General features: G+C 36.2%; 1 non-coding gene across 1 annotated transcript; it reads right to left on the bottom strand.

The window, feature by feature from the left end:
- Positions 1-14,595: 14,595 nt before the first annotated feature.
- On the bottom strand, positions 14,596-14,701 carry LOC122003151. Its single transcript, XR_006117820.1, has one exon. It is a non-coding gene; the product is annotated as a small nucleolar RNA R71 (small nucleolar RNA).
- Between the last annotated feature and the right edge of the window lie 7,759 nt (positions 14,702-22,460).

The raw sequence follows: 22,460 nt of genomic DNA, 5'->3' as shown, positions 1-22,460 counted from the left end.
AAGTCTTGGGTGATTTAGTCAAAGCTAACTCAAGGCGTAGTATGATGTGGATCTTGTCCCACATGAATTATAGAATTCAGTGGGAGCATCATTTAATTAAAAGGCTTAATTAAATGATTAATAGAATATGATATTTATTTATTTTTCTGCATTTTTTTCTGTTGTAGATAACTATGACGTCAAATACGAACTCTTTCTCCCTACGTTCTGTCCTTAAGAAGGACAAGCTCAACGGAGCTAATTTCCTGGACTGGTACAGGAATCTGAGAATTGTTCTCACAAAAGAACGTAAACTGTACGTTATGGAGCAGCCCATTCCAGAGGCACCTCCTACCACTGCCACGCGAGCTGACCGAGATGCTTACAAGAAGCATCAAGATGATGCATTATATGTGTCTTGTCTCATGCTCGCAACCATGAATTCTGAGCTTCAGAAGCAACATGAGTTGATGGGTGCTTATGATATGGTTGAACATCTTCGTCAACTATATCAAGGACAAGCAGGGCACTGGAAGAGGAACTGCACAAGATACCTGGAAGATCTTAAGAAGAAGAGAAATAAGATTTCTACTTCAGGTATACATGTTATAGAAGTCAACCTCTCTATTTTTCATCGTGGGTATTAGATACTGGATGTGCTTCTCACATTTGTACTAATGTACAAGCGTTGAGAAATAGCAGAGCATTGACGAAGGGCGAGATAGACCTACGAGTAGGCAATGGAGCACGGGTTGCTGCTGTTGCTGTAGGAACTTACTATCTATCTCTACCCTCTGGGCTTGTACTAGAATTAGATGAATGTTGTTATGTGCCTGCTTTAACTAAGAACATAATTTCAGTTTCTTGCTTGGACAAGAAAGGTTTTTCATTTATTATAAAGAACAAATGTTGTTCAGTTTATTTAAATGAAATATTCTATTGTAGTGCACCTCTGATAAACGGACTCTATATTCTAGACCTTGAGAACCTTATCTATAACATTAGTACCAAGAGGTTCAAGTCAAATGACATGAACCAAACCTATCTCTGGCACTGTCGCTTAGGTCATGTAAATGACAAACGCTTATCCTAGCTCCATAAAGATTGGTTGCTGGACTCATTTGATTTTGAATCATATGAGACATGCGAGTCATGCCTTCTAAGCAAGATGACCAAGACTCCCTTTAGTGGACACAGTGAGAGAGCGACTGACTTGTTAGGCCTTATACATAGTGCTATATGTGGCCCTTTTAATGTCACTGCTAGAGGTGGTTATAGGTACTTCATTACATTCACTGATGACTTCAGTAGATATGGCTATGTGTATTTGATGACACATAAGTCAGAATCCTTTGAAAAGTTCAAAGAATTCAAGAATGAAGTACAAAACCAGCTTGGCAAGAGTATTAAGATACTTTGATCAGATCGAGGTGGTGAGTACCTTAGCCATGAGTTTCGTGACTATCTAGCTGAGTGTGGGATTCTATCTCAACTCACTCCTCTTGGAACACCACAGTGGAATGGTGTATCCGAAAGGAGAAATCATACCTTATTAGATATGGTATGATCTATGATGAGTCACACAGATCTTCCTATGTATCTTTGGGGCTATGCTCTAGACACAGTAGCCTTCATTCTCAACCGAGTTCCATCTGAGGCTGTAATAAAGACACCATATAGGATATGGACTGGGAGAGATGCCCAAGTGTCTTTTATGAGGATTTGGGGTTGTGAGTCTTACGTTCAACATCAAGTCTCAGACAAATTGTAACCCAAATCCGACAAGTGCTATTTCATTGGATATCCCAAGGAAACGAAGGGATATTACTTCTACATTCCCAGTCAACACAAGATAGTTGTGGCTAAGACTGGGGTATTTCTAGAACGGGACTTTGTTTCTAGAAAGACTAGTGGGAGTACGTTCGATCTTGAAGAAGTTCAAGATGTGAACAATAGCACTGAAGCCTCGATGGAAGTTGAACTGGAACCACAAACTATTGTGGATGATGTTGTTCCACAAGGAGTTGAGGAACCGCAGCCAGTTCAAGTAGACCTACCTCTTCGTAGATCTGATAGGGTATGTCATCAGCCTGAGAGATATTCATTTCTCTTGTCTGACCATGATGACGTTGTGCTTATTGAGGATGAACCTACCTCCTATCAGGAAGCTGTGATAAGACCAGATTCCGAGAAATGGCTAGTGGCCATGAGATCCGAGATGGAATCCATGTACACTAACCAAGTATGGACTTTGGTTGATCCACCTGAAGGGGTAAAACCCATAGGGTGTAAGTGGGTCTTTAAGAGAAAGACTGACATGGATGGACTTATCTATAAGGGCCGTTTTGTAGCTAAAAGTTTCAAGCAGATTCATGGTATTGACTATGATGAAACCTTTTCTCTAGTAGCGATGTTTAAGTTCATTCGGATCATGCTTGCTATTGCAGCATACCATGACTATGAGATATGGAAGATGGATGCCAAAACTGCGTTTCTGAATGAAAACCTGCTCGAGGATATGTATATGACACAACTTGAGGGTTTTGTAGATCCACAGTATACTAGCAGAGTATGCAAGCTGCATAGGTCCATTTATGGACTAAAGCAAGCTTTAGGAGTAGGAATCTTCGATTTGATGATGGAATCAAACAGTTTAGGTTCATCAAGAATGAAGATGAACCTTGTGTCTACAAGAAGGTTGTAGGAAACACAGTTGTCTTCCTTATATTGTATGTGGATGACATACTACTCATTGGGAAAGACATCCCTTTGCTGTAGTCTGTCAAGACTTGACTAGGGACTTGTTTCTCAATGAAGGACTTAGGTGAAGCATCCCGCATTCTAGGCATACAGATCTATAGAGATAGATCTAAGAGATTGCTTAGCCTAAGTCAGAGTACATACATTGACAAGGTACTCCTTCGGTTTGCCATGCAGAACTCCAAGAAGTGATTTCTGTCGATGTCACATGGCGTGAGTCTTTCGAAGACTCAAGGTCCCTCTTCTAGAGAGGAGAGAGACCGCATGGATTAGATCCCTTATGCCTCAGCCATAGGATCTATCATGTATGTCATGCTATGTACTCGTCCTGATGTCTTGTATGCGTTGAGCATGACGAGCAGATACCAGTCAGATCCAGGTGAAAGTCACTGGATAGCAGCCAAGAATATTCTTAAGTACTTGAGAAGGACTAAAGAATATTTCTTGATATACGGAGGCGGTGACGAGCTAGCTGTAATGGGTTATAGTGATGCCAGCTTCTAAACCGACCAGGATGATTATCGATCGCAGTCAGGGTTCGTGTTTTGCATAAATGGTGGTGCTGTGAGCTGGAAGAGTTCGAAGCAGGACACAATCGCTGATTCTACAACAGAGACCGAGTATATTGCTGCATCAGAGGCAGCAAAGGAGGCAGTTTGGATCCGCAAGTTCATCACTGAACTTGGGGTGGTTCCTATCATCGCTGACCCTATTGAGCTCTATTGTGACAACAATGGAGCAATTGCGCAGGCCAAGGAACCTCACTCACACCAGCGGACCAAACATATACTACGGCGCTTCCATCTCATTCGAGAGATTATCGAGAGAGGAGATGTAAAGATTTGCAGAGTACCTACAGAGGCTAACATCGCAGATCCCTTGACCAAGGCTTTGGCACAGAGAAAGCATGATGGTCACACTAGGTCATTGGGGCTTAGAGCTTACACTGATTGGTACTAGTGTTAGTGAGAGATTGTTAGTTAGAGCCCTAGAGCCAATCATTTGATGATTGTTGTATGGACTCGTCGTATCATATTCTTGTATATAAATAAAGGCATTTATTTTTGGTTATTATACTTGTATTGGTGCCAAATAACTAAGTATAATAGCGTCCTTGAGTAGAAGGTTCTTACCTATATCAATCGATTGGTTGAATCGATAGTGAGATGATATAGGAAACACTACTCTTAATCATTCTTAGTTGAGTATTAACATTCAGGGACAATGTTAATGCGATGAGACTAGCATGTAGGTCAACTCGATGACTTGATCTAACAAGTCATGGATATAGAGATATCAAGTTGAAACATGGGTATGCATTGGAGAATGTATACTGAATGACCCGCCATGAGAAAGTATCATGGATCGTTATATGAGTGTCATATACTTTCTCATGTGGCTATTAGTATGACTACTAGTCCTTGGACTTGAAGTCACCATGGTTCCCTACATAAGGAGTTACGTACTTTTGCTTCGTCAAACGTCACCCGTAACTGGGTGGACTATAAAGGCGATTACTGGGTATGTAACAAATTATGCGAAGGGATGTGACTGATGTAGATGAGATCTATCCCTCCTATATGACGGGAGTGACATCGATATTCTTGATAGAGTGAGACCACTAAGTGCATGGCCATGCCCAAGTGAGTCAATATGAGATATTGAGCTCATTTGATTGAGTGAGTCTACTTGGAGTTCAAGATTTAGATTGATTAGAGGATGACACGGTATATGCCTCATATTGATCAATCTAGATGTCTAGGATAGAAGGACAATGTCATATATTGTGAGGAGTCACAAGGTGATGTTGGATCTCAACATTCTTGTAACTTGGGTAGTAATGATGTGTTGCTAGATACCGCTCATTACTTATGCTTCTAAATAGATTTAGGAGTATTGCCAACGTTACAAGAACCTATAAGGTCACATACAAAGGGAAATTAGATGGAGATTAGGTTCATTTGATGAACCTAAGTATTAGTTTCATGTGATGAACCAAATTGGATTAAGAGTAATCCAAATTGAGCTAATTAGGTTGGACTCAATTTGGTTCATGTGTTAAGTGAGTCTAATTTGGACTTAGACTCATTTAATTAATTTAATTCAATGAATATAGATTCATTAAATTAAAATTGACTTGAACCAATGGTTAGATTAGATCAACCAAGGGAGAGAAGTGGTCAAGTTTGACTTGACTTGAGAGGAAGATGAAGGGTCAAGTTTGACTTGACCATTTGCCACCTCATTGGTGAGTTGGCATTAAGTGGCTAATGGTGATGTGCCACATCATCAAGTCTAGCACATGTGTGTGCCACCTCATAAGGGAGATCAAGAGTTTTTGACTCTTGAAATTCCATCGAGTATATAACCCCTCATGAAAAGTGGCCGACCACTTTTAGTGCTTGTGGAGTTTCAATTTTGTTTTGTAACTCCATCTTCTTCCTCCTCTCATCTTCTTCTCCCTCTCCTCCACCTCCTTGGCCAAAACTTCTAAGGGTGCTAGCACACCTTTTAGTTGTTTTCTCCATCTTTCGTTCGTGTGGATACACATAGAGGAGTATCTACTTTGATACTCTTGAGATCCGGCGAACCTTAGACGAGCGGGATACGTGAAGGGCTTCACATCAAGGGTAAATTTCTTTTCTTCCTTGTAGATCTAGTGTAGATCTAGGTTAGAAACTTGTACTTGAAGTTTTTCGAAATTTTATAAACTTTGCATGGATCCGTGGCATGGGTTTTAGGGTTTCCGCAACGCAAAAAGCGGTTTTTTGTGGCCCGAAAAACCCAACACCTGGAACCCTTCCAGGCGCCCCGACCAAGGCTATAAATATAGCCTTGGTCCAAGGAGTTGAACAACAACTTGTAATCCACTTGTAATCCATTTCTCTGTGCTATACTTTTCTTCTATGCTGTTAAGACTGTAAGAGGCTACTCTGCCCGAAGGAGATCTTCAGATAGTGCGCTACTTTCTCCTTGGATTAGCAATCTTTTGATTGCAAACCAAGTAACTCCTTTATGTCTGCTTTCTTTTAATTAGTCTCTATCTTTTTAATTATAATTATTCTTTAGTTAGTTGATAGTCCGAGAAAGGGTAGATTTATTTTTTCAGGGCAATTCACCCCTCCCCTCTTGTCGGCCTCTTAGGGGACCAACAAGTGGTATTAGAGCAAGGACACTTTAGAAGGACTAACCGCCGATCGAAGCAAAGCAACCAATGGCCAGACCAAGCACCGTTCCACCAAAATTCAAGGGAGACTTTGCACACTGGAAATGTCATATGGAGGTATTTCTAAAAATTGATTTTGAACTTCGTTTAATAATAAAATAGGATTTTGTATCTCCTACGAATCAAAATGGAGAAGAAAAAGAAGAGAGTCTTTGGACGAAGAAGGAGCAAAATAATTCCATAGCGAATAACCGAGCGGAGTATCACTTGCTGAGTGTGTTGCCACCTCAAGAAGGCAACCGCATCAGAAGCTACTCGTTGGCCAAAGAACTCTGGGAAAAATTCTTGGAACTTCACGAAGGCACGTCCAAAGCCAAGCTCGCTAGAAGAGACATACTTCGGAACAAGCTAACAAATATACGTCTGGAAAAAGGTGAGAAGGTAGCCAATCTACATGCAAAGGTAAAAGAACTAATTACTGGACTCGAGAACCTCAGTGAAACGATAACCAACTGGGACACAATACACTACACACTCAACGCCTTTCACAGAACTCCATAATGGACCTCAATCATCGATGCCTACTATATCTCAAAGGACCTGGAGGTAAGTACCTTAGAGGAATTATTTTCTACTCTTGAATTACATGAAACCAGATGTGTAGGAACATCAAAAGACTCAAGCCAGATTATGACGCTAAATGCAACCAAGAAGGATGAACCCAAGTTAGATTCAGAAGAAGATTAAGAAGCTTATATGGTAAGAAATTTCAAAAAGTTTTTAGATCTAATAAATTTATAGAAATGCATAATAAGAAAAATCCAAGAAATAGAAGAAGGGTTCGTTGCTAGCAGTGTCAAAAGGAAGTACACTTAAAAGAAGATTGCCCAGAACTCAAGAAGGATAAAGTCAAGATACCCAAGAAGCACAAGAACCTAAAAGCAACATGGGACGACAATTCATCATCTGGGTTCGAAATACAAGAATATGCTGGACTAGCATTGAAGGTAAGCTATGTTGGGCAAAGTACATTAGAAGCCAACATCGATGAAGAGGGAGTGACTTCAGATGAAAGTAACGAAGCAGGAGGAGAGTCAGGCTTCCTATCTGATATGATAAGTGAGGTATGCCTCTTACCTCCTGATCAGCTTTATTATGGTATTAAGTCAATGACAAAATCCATGTACAAATTAAAAAGTAAAAATAATAAATTAAAAAATAAAAACTTAGAAATAAAAAGAATTTTAGCAAAATCATGTCTGTTAGAAGATCTAGATAAAGTAAGACTTGAAAATGATAAATTAAAAGAAGAAATAAAAAACTTGAAAAATTATACTTGTTCAAATATTTTTGCTTTTAGAAATTATATAGGATTAAACTGGTACTATAGGTTTCATAAAAGTCAAATCAAAAAAATATCAAAAGCTTATATACCTAGAAAATATTTGATTAACCCTTTAGGAAGGAACCTCTATTGAGCTCCAAAAACTTGTTTAATTTAAATATAAAATTAAGACCTAGTACTTTCAGTAAGAAAATTAAACTTTTAAATTCTTTATGAAGCTTTGTCTAGAAAGTGGTTGTTGCTCCAATAACCAAGAAGGCCTAGTGTCTCGCTGCTGCCAGGAAGTTGAGTATTGAAATAAAAAGTTTAATTGACTAACTGGAAAAAGATTGAATTGAAATTACTTAATGCTTTTAAGGGGTTTTCAATTTGTTTTAGAAAATTCTCAAAAATATTTATGTTTGCAAAAATTTAGAATTTTTTTTAGAAAATTAAAATTGTTCTCATTTAGAAATTTTCTTAATAAGAAATTTTTTCTGAAAATTTTCTAACTTAAATTTTTTTTACACAAATTTTTTTTTAACTTCGAAAATTAAATTGTTCTTACTTATTTTTTTTACTTATAATTTTTTTTTCTGCCTTAAAATTTTCGTACTTAAAGTTTTTTTAACACTTAAAATTTTTTGCAATTTTTTTTTATTGTTAACACTTAAATGAGAAAATTGTTCTCATTTAGAAATTTTTTGCCTTAGACGTGTTAAGAGCCCCATATTTTTATGTGATCAAAGGGGAAGAAGAATGTTAAGTCTAGGGAGAGGTATAATCAAATTTTTTTTCATTGAAAAATCTTATTTGCACTTATTTGCAAAATTATTTGTCTTTACATTATGTTTGTTTTACCCTAACTTAACTTGGGTTGCTCACATCAAAATAGGGGAGATTGTTGGAACCCCAAGGTGTTTTGATGTGATCAAACAAGTTAAGTTAGGTCCTGTTTGGTTTAACCCTTGTGTATAAGTGTGCAGGAGCTTAGGAGCACAAGAAGTCGAGCGGAAGACGTGGCTAGCGAGAAGGACGGCACGAGGAGAGAGTCGACGGGCTCGCTGTGTCCGAGGGATGAGGTGCCGCAGAAGAGTACACCGGTGGACGAGAAGAACATATGCCATGTTCGAGGGACGAGAAACCAGGAAGGAAGGCTGCTTGAGGAGAAGGCCGGAACTTTGTTTCGGGTAAGCCCTTTTCCGGATGGCCGAGATCACCCAAGCAAACAGAGCCAGAGTGGAAGATCCGGACCGAGGTGAGCTAAACTGAAGCAGAGGTCCCAGACTGAAAAAGTCAATTCTATTGTCTTTCTTGGTTCGGGCGCCCGGAACCATTCCGGGCACCCGGACAAGTCCGGTGCACCCGAACCCTTTCGAGTGCCTTGACCTAGATGTTTATCCAGATCACAGTCAGCGTAATCTGTGCGAGAAGGGATAAAATTTTATCCCCTCCCAGTGCTTGGAACCTTTCCAGGTGCCCCGACCAAGGCTATAAATATAGCCTTGAACCAAGAAGCTGAACAACAACTTGTAATTGACTTGTAATCCATTTCTCTATGCTATACTTTTCTTCTGTGTTGTTAACACTGTAAAAAGCTACTCTGCCCGTAGGAGATCTTCAGATAGTGCGCTACTTTCTCCTTGGATTAGCAATCTTCTGATTGCAAATCAAGTAACTCCTTTGTGTCTATTTTCTTTTAATTAATCTCTGTCTTTTTAATTACAAGTATTCTTTAGTTAGTTGATAGTCCAAGAAAGGGTAGATTTATTTTTTCAGGGTAATTCACCCCTCCCCTCTTGCTAGCCCTAAAGGGACCAACACTCCTCTGAAACCGAACAAGAGAGTGATAGCGGCAAGGAGCTATCATTGAGCGAGATGACAAAATTTGTTTGGAAATGATAAGACACTCTAGAAGGTTCAACAAGAAGGATGTTAAGAATATTTTTAATGACAACAAAAGTAAAGATGAATCTCTAGTGAATTCAAAGTCTAAAACTAATGTGGTTTGTTATGAGTGCAATAGGAAAGGACACATCAAATCTGGATGTCCAAAATTGAAGAAGCAAGAGGAGAAACTTATGAAGAAGAAGGCCTTAAAAGACACATGGGATGACTTATCTTCAAGTTCATCAAATGAAGATGAAGGGAAGAGCTTAAGGCATGTGGCACTCATGGCGTAAAGCAATATGGAGAGTAATGAAGGTGAAGATATCCATTGTGAGGGTGTTGAATCCTCAAGTGAGTCATCATCTAATGATGATGAGATAACCTCTCCTAAGCTTGATAAGATGTATGCTACTATTGCATATTTAACAAATGCTTTGTCAAAATCAAAAAGTAAGGTTAGGAAATTGCAAAATGAATTGAAGTCAATTAGAGATGAAAAGTGTCATGTGAGACTTAGATGTATCATGAAAATGCTACTAGTTAATATGATGAGCTTAAGAATGAAATTGTATCCTTGAAATTGCAAGTAGATGATCTTAGAAGTACATTGGAAAAGTTTACTTCAAGTTTTAAATATTTGGACATGATTTTAGGAGCTAAAAGGGTAGTTTATAACAAAGCAAGATTATGGTACCCACAAAAGCACAAAGAAGTTAAATTTATGTCCCTAATTAGTAGAAATCATATTTCAAAAGTTAAAACTGTGCAAGTTTAGTGTACCTCTTTTTTCTATCTCTAGTAGCATGAAATAAGCTAAGTATTGTACAAAGATAAGTATGAGTTTTGGCCTAACCTTAAGGATCTTACCTTCACTCCACTTAAGCTTGAAAGTAGATACATTTTGAAATAGTTATGATTCATCCAAATTATTTAGTACTCTTGTTCCCATAGTGATTTCTTATTTACATTTTGGTTACTGGATGACCTTGGATCAAGGCAGCTCATTTGAAAAAATCTAAATACCTACAATTGCATTTATCTTACTTGCATTTGTGATTAGTGCTACATCTCTATGGTATAGCACCAAAAAAATGAATATGGGATAAAAAAATAGTTGTCGTGAGTGGAAACTAACAATTTACCCCTTTGAGACCGAGTTAGGTTACTGAGGAAATAAATGTTATGTTTCTCTTGATTTCGAGTAGCCCTTTGAGACCTTGTGTAATTTAAGTAAAATGAACCAAGTGAGTGGCAGGTAAGTGCCTATCACTGGAAATATTAGGAAATCAACTGTATGATGACTTGACTAGGACAGAAATTGAAACTTGAAGAGCTTAAGCCACTCTTTGCACTAAGCATAAGAACTTATGTTTAGGCCATACTTAGGTTCCTCCACAATCATGCTTATCAATGAAATTAGTTGATAGAGTTAGGTGAGTGCACTAGGGATTATGAAGCACTATAGGGACTCATGAATTTAGATTGTAGCATTTTGCTTAAGGACAAGCAAAGGTTCAAGTTTGGAGGTGTGATGTGCGTAAATATATACTCTTTTATACATGTTTTAACATACAATCATGTACTTTACTCATGATTGATTTATACATTCTTACACTCTTTGTCATATTTTCAGCAATATTACTCTTCTTTGTCGGAGATATGCTCTTTGTGTGCATTTATGTTGACAAGAATTATTTTCGGAGTAAAAACGGCGATTGTCAACAAATCGAAGAGCAAAGCAGAAGGCTACTGGCACTGGCCATGTGACCTTACATGGCCATGTGGCCGGTCCAGAAGAGGAGCAAGCGCTCAGCCATGTGAACCCACACGACCATGCAACACATCTAGAGCTGAAGAAACACACGACCATGTGATCCCACATAGCCGTGCAACATTTCTAGCGCCAGAGAGGAACATGGTCGTGTGATCCCACACGGCCATGTAACTTGACTTGATGCCAAGGCGACGCTGGCTATGTGGATTTCACACGGTTGTGGCATGGGTCATGCTTGGCCCGTGACCTACCCTATAAAAGGAGTTCTTTACCCCTTCTCCAGGGGGGGGGGGGGGGCGAGGAAGCCACTGGCCTTGGGAGAATTATCCTAGTGTCATTCCACACTATCCTCGATTGTCGTTCGATGATACAAGATAGATTCCATCATCCCATCAACTCCGGAAGCGAAGTAATGGATCCAAGGATTACTCGACGTCATTGGATAAGCCTTCTTCTTCTTCCTTCTCTAGGTTGGGTTTTGATTACTTTATTTCTTGATGTCATTGTATTCTTTTCTTTCCTCTATAGAGTAGATTCTTTGTTCTATAGCAAGGGAGTAGTTGTGGTTGTGTTACAATGTAAAAACTCATGGTTATGCCTTTTATCTATCTACATGATATTAACTTACTTTGTATCTATTTGTTCTAATGTGAATGAGATGTGTTTGTATTTTATCGCCAAGTTAGATCGAATGTTTGTGTAGGAATTGTGGTCTCGTAGAAAGAGCGCCCTAGATCATATACCTGAGAGGCTCGATTGATAGGGGTAATCCGCTTACGGACGTCTAGGACATTCCCTTGAAAGGAGAAGCAATTCCTCCATAAGGAAGTAGGATACTGCACCGAATTTCTATCTTTATCTTTATTGTTATTTACTAGACATATATTCCTGTGATCTATGACCGAGGTGCCCTAGTGTCAGGGGTTAACCATTTTCGAATTTCATAGGAATCATCTCTATTAAATATTTAGGGATAATAAGTCTAACTTCCTACAAGTGCATGCTAATTGAAGGTAGGAAATTGGTAGACCATGATACATTTGTAAACACCATAATGAAACCAAACTCCTAGAACATTCTCCAAACCAATATATACAATACTTACTCTAGTTCTCTTCTCCTTCATCTAAGTTTCTTCCTTCTTTCTAAATAGTTGACTTTTAACAATAGATAGTTTAGCTAATTCTAAGTGAGCAATCTCTAGAGCTTATAACCAGTCCCTATGGTTCGATATCTTTTATTACTGCTGACATATCCATGCACTTGCAAAAATGTAATAAGTTTTTGGCACCGTTGCCGGTGACTACGCTTTTAACATTAGTGATAATCATTTAGTTAGACTAAATTTTTGTTTTCTTTATAATTTAAATAATTCTTGCAAATTTTATTTTGAAGTTACATCTTGCATTTACTTACTCAAATTTCTGCATTTTTATTTTTGCATTTTGAATCTCCTGCATTCTCTTTTTACCTTTGAAAAAAATTAAAAACTCTGTTCTCTTGTTGCATTTGGATTGTGATATGCGCAAATATTATGATCTTCTATACATGTTTTAACACACATTCACGTGACTGATGCACATATATTCTTCACATGATCGCATCTTTTATCTTGTATTCATCATATCTATTGTTTTGTTTGGATATCTGCTCTTTGTTTGGTTTTATGTTGACAGGAAAGATTTTCGAAGCTTGAATGGAGGACATTGATGCACCGGAACCAACCAGACAACACGACCGTGCAACCCTGCACGGCCGTGTGGCCAAACAGGAGAGGGAGAGCACACGGTCATGCAACCTTGCACGGCCGTGCGACCACAACAGTAGCCAGTCAGCACACGGCCGTGCAACCCTGCACGGTCGTGCCACCCCAGACACAGAAGGAGACTTACACGACTGTGCACCCCTGCACGACCGGGCCCCAGGAGACAGACCCCAAGGGCTACACGGCTGTGCAACCCTGTACGACCGTGCAGCCACGCACCGAACCGAAGAAGGGCACGGTCGTGCCGCCCTTACACGGCCATGCCGCCGCGGCCAACCCTAAGTCTATATAAGGGTTTTAACCCTCTTTGCCAAGGGGGGAGGCGAGCCGTCAGGGAGAAACAGGTTTTGGAGCAATTCTACACCGCTTGGGATCGCCATTTAGCGAACTTCCACCACCACATCGACTCCAGAAGCTGAGAGTTGGATTTGAAGGCCGCTCTTCGACACCTGATAAGCATATCCCTTCTTACTTGCTGAGAATTGTATGTTTGTCTATACTATGTTTTCGGATATCTCTCTAGCATTCATGGAGTAGATCCCCTTGTTCTGGGATTAGGGAGTAATCGTGGTACGGATTGATGTAAGACTCAAATTGTGTTTGTACTTGCTGGATGACTTTTCATGTTTTGTTTCAATCGTTAATTGCTTACTTTTGATCGTGAAGAACTTGTCAGCCTCGTAGAGGATTACCATTAGATTGTACACCCGAGGGGCCCTAGTGACAGGGATAACCCGTTCACGGACATCTAGGATAGCTCCTTGAGAGGAAGGCAAATTCTCCCCAAGGGAGAGAGAGACCAGGCTTATCTCTACTCATCGTTCTTAATCTACCAGTTAGAGTTATGCCCTTTAGATTTGCCGAGGTGCCCTAGTTACAGGGGTAAACCGTGACAGGACTTCTTAGGACATTACTCTATCCTAGCTCTTGAGAATACCCACTTAGCTTCCGACAATAGCAGGAATAAGGACAGCGAGAATAAGACAAACCGAGACACATCAATACTACCATGACGAAACCGATCCCCCAGAACTCCTCATCACCAAGTAATATTTCGACCTTGCGACTCTTGACTCTCTCCCTCGACCTTTCTTTTCCCTTAGCCTGATTAAGACCGTTGGTAGTCTAGCTAGCCATAAGTGAGTGATTACTAGTGCTTATAGCCAGTCCCTGTAGGATCGATATTTTTATTACTGAAGATGAATCCGTGCACTTGTGGAAGCATAACAAGTTTTTGGCGCCGTTGCCGGGGACTACATCCGTAACACTAGCTAGGTCATATTGGATTAGACTAGGCTTTGAATTCTTTATTTTCTACATTTTTATCCTTTCTCCTAGCATTCCTTAGTTCCTATTGGGTTTTATTTTCTTTATTTACTGCATTTTTTAATTCTTTCCCCTATCATTCTTCATTTCGTATTGTCATATTCTATATCTTTTATTTTGCATGCATAGAACTAACCTTTCAGGGCAGCTGCTACCATTCAATCCAGAGATTGACAGGACCTTTCTGAGGAGAAGGAACTTACAAAAGGCTTTCCAAGCAGTAAAAGAACCCTCAGGAATGGTCGATAAACTGCTGAAAGATTATGCGACACCATATGCACGAGGGGTCAAATCCAGTATCACCCCACCACCCATCGATGCTGACAACTTTGAGATCAAGTCCGCAGTAATCCACATGGTCCAGCGAAATCAATTCGGAGGGGGACCACACGAAGACTCGAATCATCATCTAGAGCTGTTTTATAAAATTTATGGCATGATGAAGGTGAATGAGGTTCCTCCAGAATCAGTGAGACTTCTTCTTTTCGGATTCTCTCTGAAAGACAGGGCCAAGCAGTGGCTAAATTCTCTACCAGCAGATAGCATATCATCTTGGGAGCAATGTGAGTAGAAATTCTAAGACAAGTTCTATCCCCTAAGCAAGACTGTCCACATCAGGAACCTGATTGCCAGTTTCAAGCAGATAGACTCAGAATCCCTATTTGAAGCCTGGGATCGGTTCAAGAGCATGTAGAGACAGTGCCCCCATCATGGCCTTGAGAAGTGGCTGGTCCTACACACCTTCTATAATGGAATAAATTATCACACAAAGGTATCATTGGACTCTGCAGCAGGAGGAGCACTGATGAACAAAAGTCTTAATGAAGCTGAAGAGATAATAGAAAATGTTGCACTAAACCACCATCAGTGGGCATCTGAAAGATCTAGCGGTGCTTTCTCAGGAAATCAGATGAAGGTGTCAGGAAAATTTGAGGTGGATGCATTCACACTCATGTCTGCGAAGCTGGACGCCCTGACTAAGAAATTCGAAGCCATGGGTAGCAACACAGCTAATGCAATAGTCTATGCTTGCGACATCTACGGAAGTGCGGACCATGTTCAGGATACTTGCCCCCTGGGGACAATGCAGGCACAGATAAACCAGATTGAGCAATGCGATGTAATAACGTGCTACAATCAGAGGCAAAACAATTCGTACTCCAACACACACTACAACAAAAACCCTCATAGACATCGGTTTTCCACCGATGTCTATTACATTTTCGACCGATGTCTATGAAGGCGATGTAAAAGGTCTGCCATTTTAGACATCGGGTTAAAACTGGTGTAGTATCACTTAACAACATCGGGTGTAAAACCGATGTAATATTATATGTTAATAACACTAGTTTTGGCAGCGGTATACGACTGATGTAATATTAGTTAAGGACACCGATTTTGCAGCGGTGGAAAACTGATGTAATATCAGTATTGTTTAATGACACAAATTCGATTTCTGAAATAGTGAAAAACCAATATTATCACCAAGCAAATCATAAAATTAAGTTAATATTATTAATTCATTAAGAAAATCACAAATAAAAATGCACCGATGTATCTAAACACACCAAGTCAATATTCATATAACCAACACATAAATATTCTTCGTACAACATAAAAAGATAATAGATATTGTGCACATCAAGTCAGTATCCACAAATTACACATAACTATTCTTCTTACTGGTGCCAACGTTATCCTTCTTGCTCCGTGTAGAGATTTAACTAAATCTTCCCTAGTAGTTTTATTTGTTAATAGACAATTCTCTTTATCTATTACTGGATGGGCACCTCTGCTTGTTTAATGTCCTGAGGGTGACAATTAATTGGTGATTCTTTATAAAGGAGGCCTCCATCTTAAAGGAGCCACTGGAGGCTTTGGGAACTTTGCAATATCATTCATGGTTGTCCTCTCACCATTTAATTGATTCTCCAGTTGTCTTACCTAAATAGAATAAAATAGTTAATATGGATATAAAGCAGTTTGTTGCTTACATAAGGGAAATTAAAGACGCTGTAAATTCTACTCAAATAGAGATTGAAAATGAGATAAGTAACCTTTTGCTGGTAATTTTACTTGTTTGCTCAGCTTCTTTGATCTACACATTTGAAATAATCAGTTATAAGGCAACTTATATTAGAACAATCTGCCAGCAATGTGTCCTATTCTTCTACAAAACAAAACTGTTATTGTCTTCTCAGAAAATGAGATAATATGAAAGAGTACCAAAGAATTAACAAGAGATTAATAGAAGTGAACTGATAAGAGTTGAGACTACTGATTTACGAAGGAAAACATACTCATACAGAGGATCCAAATGTAGAAAAATAGGAATAAGCATTACAATAGAATTTTTACAAACACAGGAAAATAGGAACAATAATTAAAATTGAGTTGTTAATCACATCAAAAGGTCCAAACCAATTCAAGTTTAACCAGTACTGCATATAATACAAATAATCATTTAAGTAATCTTCATCATGAAATCTTTGTAAACATGAATTGCTTATAAGTAACATCATAATAGAAAAAGTTTTTCTGATAGGCTTTCAAGCTTAAAGCAAGCTGAACTCGCATGCACGTCTTGTATAAACAAGCATAACATAAATATTTATTTGGTACTAACATTATGTCTGATAGAAATAATATGCCGAAACAAGTTTGAATTTTGATGACATAAAGAGGCCCAATTCCATCTCTGTCCAGTACCAAAATGTAAGAGTAAAGAGAAAGGAGTACTTTGTTTATAAACTCCAAAGTTCCAAGTTACATAAAATCCTAATTCCCAGAAAAACAAAAAACCTAAAAGTTTGGTGGCATGATATGATTCATAGATCATGTCAGATGCAAAGAAATACATAGCAATTAATTAATTTTAATTTTAAGATTGCCATACCAATCAGGGATATCTCTGACTTTTACTGCAGTTTCTCAAATCCCATTTCCTATTGAGTCCAAATTTCATCCACACTACAATACTATCACCTATTTCCTGGCATCTATTAATTTCTGCCCCCTTGATTTTCCTCAAAGGACTGTGTAGGAATCCCATGACCAGCATGAGGAGACAAAGACATGTTCTGCATATGATCCTTAAACAGTCTACACTCAATCCTGATTGGAGAATAAAAGAAGGAAAACATATAAAACACAGTTTACGTTTTAAAGAATTCATAAGATGGTGATGTCTTAAAGTTTGATTGGTGCATCAGCAAGTTGGATAAAATGTTTTAAAGTCTACAAATAGATAAGCTAGAAACCTGGTCTAATCACTGTAGGATCAATAAATTAGAAGCAACTTGACATCTACATTTGGCAAAGTCAAGAAGACAATAACCACTGTAAAAAGAGATTAAATTAATTGAGAATCTTAACTTGTAAACAACCACATAGGACCACACTATATTGTAGGAGAGAGACTCACCTGCTGCCATAATATTTTTCCTTAATGGAGTCCATGCTGTAGTACATTAAGAGGGGAAGCCCTTCATAGCAAGAAAAAGACATGAAGGATTAAAAGGTTACCCTATTTTTAGTATAGCTTTCTTCAAACAAAATGAAAGCATAATAGCACACTAGCTCCAAATTGGAAAAGAAAAAGAAACATTTGTTTACACGGAGCCCATGAGAGCACTGGGCTCTATTGGGATCTAATGCAGTTGAGCAAATAGAACAGAACCAAAGAATATGCAGTGAAATGATAGAATTTTCTGAGTGAAGCTAGCCTAATTAGGAACTGACAGCGACCAAATAAATGATTTTGATGCAGAAAAGAAAGACAATATGCCAAAACATGTATTAGTGAAAGATTAATGTTGCCGACCAAAAAAATAAGTCTTTAGATGAAGTCCCGGAAGGATTCATATAAATAATTGTTGCTGAAAGGAGGAATCTATAAGAGCGATAGGTTCGATAGAGGGGGGGGTGAATATCGATTCGAAAATATCAAGTATAAGCGCAGCGGAAAAGAAAAGTAGACACAGTTGTTTTTACTTCGTTCGGAGCCTGTGACGACTCCTACTCGAAGGCCCGTGGTCCTTGACCACTTTCGTTGGGCAATCACTATCAATTCGAATATTACAGAGTTAAGTACAAGAATTGACAGATAAAGAAAACACCGACAATAGAGTTAAAACAAAACCAGCACTGAGTCGGAGAGCTTTTCGTGGCGTCGCAAGAGCACAGAGCAGCAGATCTTGGATTCTTAGTTGATGTTGAAGCTCCACCCTTGCCCCTTCTTTTATATGAAGCTCAGGGCGCCCCGGATCCCTTCCAGGCGCCCTAGTGGGACGTGGCAGGTCCAACCAGTGAGCTCCACGTGGCGACGCGCAATCGGGATAAAACTTGCCTCCCGGGCGCCCGGATCCCCTCCGGGCGCCCGGACCCCTCTTCTCCAGAAAGTCCTTCTCCTGCAAGAAAAGGTTAGTCCGAGGCAAATGTACCCTGCAGCAAAGATTGTTAGCACAGTTTTATAGATAAGCAAAGTATGACTTAGATTCCGTCCTTCCGAGACCGGAATCTAGTCACGATCTCGACTTAGATATCCGAAATGGATCTAAGCCGGATCGACGCCTAATGTTCCCTTTCCGGGAACGCGTCCTCGCAGTCACTCCCCTCCAGTGACTTACCTTACTTACCTGCCAGACGTCCGGTCAGCCCTTCGACCCGTCTGGACTTCTCGCCAGCTATCCGGTCAGCCCGTCGACCTAGCTGGACTTCTCGCCAAGCGTCCGGTCAGCCCGTCGACCCGCTTGGACTTCTCGCCAGCTATCCGGTCAGCCCGTCGACCTAGCTGGACTTCTCGCCAAGCGTCCGGTCAGCCCGTCGACCCGCTTGGACTTCTTGCCAGCTATCCGGTCAGCCCGTCGACCTAGCTGGACTTCGTGCCAGACATCCGGTCAGCCCGTCGACCTGTCTGGACTTATCCTGCACACTCGATCAGAGTGTTAGATAACGACGAACCTAACTTAACCTGATTTGTCATTCATCAAAACCTGAGTTAGACCGTTAGTGCTAACCGCACCAACAATCTCCCCCTTTTTGATGGAATGACAACCTGGTTAAGTTAGTGATAAATATATACAAAAATCAAACATGATTTTCGAGGTTTTTAAGTTAGTTTTTCAAGTTTGCATTTAGTTGCTCTAACTTAACCACCTAACCCTCCCCCTTTGGCATTCATCAAAAAAAATAAGCAGGGGTAAACAAGCATAGTGTAGAATAATAAAAAGTTTAGTTCAAAAATTCAAAGATACTGATAAAAGTACAATTTTTAACAGCTAGTTAAAAAATAGTCAAGTTGAAAACTTGTTTAAAGCATTAGCTTTTAGCTTTTAGAAAAATCGTTAAGTTTAGATAGTCTAATTTTCAAACATAAGTGTATAAGGTCTAAATTTCAAGATCAAGTTTAAATTTTCAAAACAAGTTTCAACTTTGAAACGCTTTTCAAACATAAGTTTTCAAAACCAAAATTCCAAAACTAAGTTTGAAAAATCTATTTTTCAAAACTGATTGAAATTTATTTTTCAACACTAAGTTTGTAGAAGATTCAATTTTCAAAATTAAGGAAAATGATTTTGAGAAGCTTAGTTTGTAAACTTAAGTTTTGAAAAATCTAATTTCCACAATTTTCAATAAAAACGTAATTTTTTTCAACTAATTTTTTGTAAAATTTAACTTTCAAATCAAATTGTCAAAATTAAGTAAAATCAAATTTTAAGAACTAGATTCAGGACAATTTTCAAAGTAAAGTTAAATTAAATTTAAATCTTTACTTTTAGTTTTCAAAGGAGTTTGGTAAAAGTGAGATCATATTTTTAGAATATTTTTGTAAAATTTGTTTTCCAAAATCAACTTTTCAAAGTTTAAAAGTACTAGTTTCAAAATCATGGTTTAAAATACTTGAAAAATTCAGTTTTCAAAGACTAAGTAAAAAGGATAAAAAGTTTGTGATTTAAAAAAAATTTCACAATTTTAAACAGGTTGATTTTGAAAATTGATTTTTAAACTTTGATTTTCAAAATTAAGTTTAAAATTCGATTTGAAGAACTGAATTAGTTTTATTTCTCCCCCTGAACCTGACATAAAATTTTGAAAATATTTGCTAAAAATATTCAAAGTAATTTTTTTTTTTTTTAAATGAGGTAGAATTTTCTAGAGAGATTTTAAAGAGAAGATTGAAAAAATAACGCTTAAGGAGATAATTAAAAAATAAACCTCCCCCTGAATTTGATATTCCTTTAATTTGATATTCCTTTAATTTAATATTCCTTTAATTTATTAATCCTCCTTATTTATTAATTTTTCTAGGGGATTTAAAAGAAATTGAACCTTCCCCTGAATTGGTTACTCCCCATAATTTAATATCTCCCCTTTAATACTAAGGTTTGGTTGTGTTAAATTTCAAAACCCTAACACATTTGTCTAATTTAGTAATACATATATTATTATCTCTGTATCCTTGGTATAACTGTTTATTTGAATTTGATTAATCAATTATTAATTAATTTTGGATTCAGGTGCTTAACTTTAGTTTAAGGTTAAATAAGATAAGATTTTATTAATTCAATAATTAATCAATATTAATAATTTATTGATTAAATTTTGCTTGATTCAATAATTTAATATAATATAAATTTTGTATTAATTGATGAAGGTGTTAGTTATAATTTAACCTTTCATTTACTTCCTTTTAAGTTGGATTAACTTAGTTTAAAGTTGGTAGTAGTTTGAAGTTAAACTCGTTATTAAACAAGGTTAAGTAAGGTTCAATTTAAGTCAAACTTTAATTATGTTTTAATAAAAATACTTAATATTTTAAAGGTTGAAAAAAAATGACTTAGAGTAATTTTAATATTTTTACTAAGGTTAAACCTAGGTTCTAATCAAAACAAGCTTAGTTCTCAAATAAAGTAAAACTTAAATAGTTAAGCTCTACTTATTAATTACATAATTAAGTTTAAAGTTAAAGTTAACGGAATTTAAGTTTTTAAGTTAGGTGTCTAAGTTTTAAATGAATTTAAAAGAATTATAATTATTATTATTTTTAAGGGATTTCTAACAGGATTTTAAAATGATTTTTTATAATTATTTAATGACAATTAATATACGTTCAATTCAATTTTGATTTTAGATTAAAATTAATATCAGTGATTAATTTCGGTTTAAGTTTTAAGTTTAAGTTTAATTTTTAAGTTTTAATTTTAAGTTAGGTTAAATTAAGTTGAAAAATAATGTTTAAATTAAGTTTTAATGAGTTTTAATTTAAGATCTAATTTTCAGTTAAGTTAAATTAAAAAATAATTTTAAGGTTAAAATGATGTTTAAGATTAAAAATGAGTTTAAAGTCAAAATTATAATTTTTAAAGTGAAAATAGTCTATAGAAATAATTTATTATTATTACTATTTTTTTTTAAGTTAAAAGAATTTTATCATAGTGAAAAAAAATAAGAAGAATTTTTCAAAATGATATATAATTTTTTAAAATAGTTTTAAAATGATTTTTAAAATAATTTTTAAATGATTTTTAAAAGTTTCTTAAAGTAATTTTTGAAATAATTTTTAAGTTAAAATCATTTTAAAAATATAATTTTTATATTAAAATAATTTTAAGTTAAAATAATTTTTAAAATGTTTTAAAATAATTTTTAAAAGAATTTTTTAAAGTTTTTAAAATGATTTTTAAAAGAGTTTTTAAAATAATTTTTAAAATGTTTTAAAATAATTTTTAAAAGAATTTTTTAAAGTTTTTAAAATGATTTTTAAAAGAGTTTTTAAAATAATTTTTAAAATGTTTTAAAATAATTTTTAAAAGAATTTTTTAAAGTTTTTAAAATGATTTTTAAAAGAGTTTTTTAAAATAATTTTTAAAATAGTTTTTAAATAATTTTTCAAATAATTTTTAAAATAGTTTTTAAAAAATTTTAAAAGAGTTTTTAAAGAATTTTTAAAATAGTTTTTAAAGAAATTTTTTTTTTAAAATAGTTTTTAAAGAATTTTTAAGATAGTTTTTAAAGAATTTTTAAAATTGTTTTTAAAGAATTTTTTAAAAGTGTTTTTAATGAATTTTTAAAATAGTTTTTAAAGAATTTAAAAAATAGTTTTTTAAAGAATTTTTAAAAGAGTTTTTAAAGAATTTAAAAATAGTTTTTAAAGAATTTAAAATAGTTTTTAAATAATTTTTAAAATAGTTTTTAAATAATCTTCCAAATAATTTTTAAAATAGTTTTTTAAAAAAATTTTAAAAGAGTTTTTAAAGAATTTTTAAAATAGTTTTTAAAGAATTTTTAAAATAGTTTTTTAATAATTTTTAAAATAGTTTTTAAAGAATTTTAAAATAGTTTTTAAAGAATTTTTAAAATAGTTTTTAAAGAATTTTTAAAATAGTTTTTAAAGAATTTAAAAATAGTTTTTAAAGAATTTTTAAAAGAGTTTTTAAAGAATTTTAAAAAAATAGTTTTTTTTTAAAATAGTTTT

This window comes from Zingiber officinale, chromosome 7A (assembly GCF_018446385.1).
Source record: "Zingiber officinale cultivar Zhangliang chromosome 7A, Zo_v1.1, whole genome shotgun sequence".
NCBI lineage: Eukaryota > Viridiplantae > Streptophyta > Magnoliopsida > Zingiberales > Zingiberaceae > Zingiber > Zingiber officinale.
Note: the sequence above shows the minus strand (reverse complement) of the source record. Positions and strands in the feature narration are given on the sequence as shown.